Genomic DNA, 2,227 nt, shown 5'->3' with positions numbered 1-2,227 from the left:
TATAAAGACCTTCTTGAAATATTTTAATATCATTGAATTAACTTGCCGCTATATTCAAATATCTCCGAGAGAGGTAAAGTTTATCGGTTTATTCCGGAGGAAGGGCACGCAATACGCGAACAATGCAATGGCTCGTCGGCCGAAGAGGTACAATAGCAGTCAATAATGCGTGTGATTTGTGCAATAAGCGGCTATTGCACGCGCAGCCGGCGCCGCGCAATTCGATGCTGCGAAATCGTTCCGCCTCGGAACATCGCCGGCGCACGTGTGTGCCCGGCTACGCGATATCCGGTGTAGCGTGCATCGCCGATGTTACGTGCATTTGCGCTTGTCATTACGCGCGTCGCGCGGCCCGATACGTATCGAGGTGCATCGTCATTTTCGTTGATGCCGCTTAACGATATACGCCGATTATAGTCTCGGACTGATATCGCCGTCGTAAACATGGCTTGCGCCTGCACAAATCGAGATAATGACGGGGCATGTACAGAATTACTGCCGGAGGTATTTCGTTACGCGCGAGAGATAAATAAATTTAAGATCTCACTTCACGGATATCTCACTTCGAATGCACCGAAATGCGTTGACACATAGTCAGGTATCAAAAAGCAATGAGATAACCCGATCCGAGAGAGTTGAAAAAAAGAAAATAACATTTCGTTTATTTTTCACTTCCACGTGTATTAAAATGTAAATTAATCTATCTCTGTGATTAGTTTCAGAATAAATAAACGTCCATGTTACTGTATGCACTTGGTAAATAATAAACTGAATTTGAATCAAATTTAATACATTTTCTTCCGTTAAATTGTTTAACTGCGTGTGTATTTGAATTAATGTCATATTAAGTAGGAGTAATAGCGGCCTATAGAAATAATTAAAAATAACTCACATTGTTATAATTTGACATTATAAATTTAACAGTGCATGCTTCGTATTATGTTAATCAGAAGATTAAACTTTCTGTGATAATTATACAAAGGATATCAAATTAATTAAGATTATAAATTTATGTACCGTGTTTATCGATATTATTTTTATTACATATATATTCCACTCATTTCATATTCATTCCTGCCTTAATGTGTACCTAAAAACGGTTGATGACCCTAATATCGAATTCAAAAGGCATAAAAAGGCCAAGCGGAACGTTACGACGAATATCAACCGAAATGTCATCCTATACATCTTCGAAACGGTTGCCAATCGACATTATAGCGTCCGATAATAAAATCCCTTTCGAATAATTCCCTTTCGTACAAACGGACCCGCGCCAAATTCCACCCTCAAAAATCGCGCTTGGTATTCGCGCATCGTCGATCGATCGTAAAGATCGATGGATAGTGCACGATACGCGTTTCGTAACCGAAACGAAGGATCAGTGGTCCATGCGGGACAGCGGATAACGCGCGCGGGATCAGGAAGGGGGAGGAAGGGAGGGAATGATGATGCAGTCGATGGGTGGACGATGCTCACGCACGCGGTGCATCCGGGGATCGCCACGCTGCTCATGCTGGGGGAGGGGGGGGGAGGGGAGGGGGATCCGACGCGTTCGGTCTGTGCGAGTCCGGGAGACAGGACAGGGCTGTGGCGGTTGTGTCACGCCGCTACGCCATGCCATCGATGCCACTGCTCGCCGCGCCGCATCGCATCGCGCCGGTTCGACCGCCGGTAGGCGAGATAGCGACTCGGGATAGGATACATATAATTACCGGAGAGAGGGGATCGTGCTCCATTTCACACATCGCACACCGTGTGATCGCGTCACACGGCCGACGCCTCGCCGCTTCACGTATGCGGCCCGCCCTGCATTCTGTATGCGCTCTGCGCGCATTCTCTCTCTCTCTCTCTCTCTCTCTCTCTCTCTCTCTCTCTCTCTCTCTCTCTCTCCATATTCGTGTATCGGATGGATCGATTCGGATTTCACGCAACACCGCGATCGAATGGCTGTGCGCCGCGTTTCCTTTCTCATCAAAGATCGAAGAGACCAGGGGATGGTTATTGCCGCGTCCTGATGCGTTTGCACACGTATATATTTTGTGAATTTTCATCGCGGACGCGGTTAATTATCTACCGCAGCGTGCATTCAACTCCACGAATGTAAAATACCTATTACGTAAATAATAAAGTATCAATATATGCATTTATAAAAAAAAATATATTTTCTAATTTACGTGATATCAACGTTTGCAGAAATTCTGTTTAAAACACGCAAATGCCTAAGATG

General features: G+C 45.1%; 1 long non-coding RNA gene across 2 annotated transcripts in view; it reads left to right on the top strand.

Annotated features, from left to right (window-relative positions):
- The window catches only part of LOC108745496, a 90,627-nt gene that overhangs the window by 768 nt on the left and 87,632 nt on the right, over window positions 1-2,227 (top strand). The gene's annotated exons all lie outside the window — the stretch shown is intronic.

The sequence above is a fragment of the Trachymyrmex septentrionalis genome, unplaced genomic scaffold (genome assembly GCF_001594115.1).
Source record: "Trachymyrmex septentrionalis isolate Tsep2-gDNA-1 unplaced genomic scaffold, Tsep1.0 scaffold14, whole genome shotgun sequence".
Taxonomy (NCBI): Eukaryota; Metazoa; Arthropoda; class Insecta; order Hymenoptera; family Formicidae; genus Trachymyrmex; species Trachymyrmex septentrionalis.
This window is presented reverse-complemented; position numbering and strand designations above follow the sequence as displayed.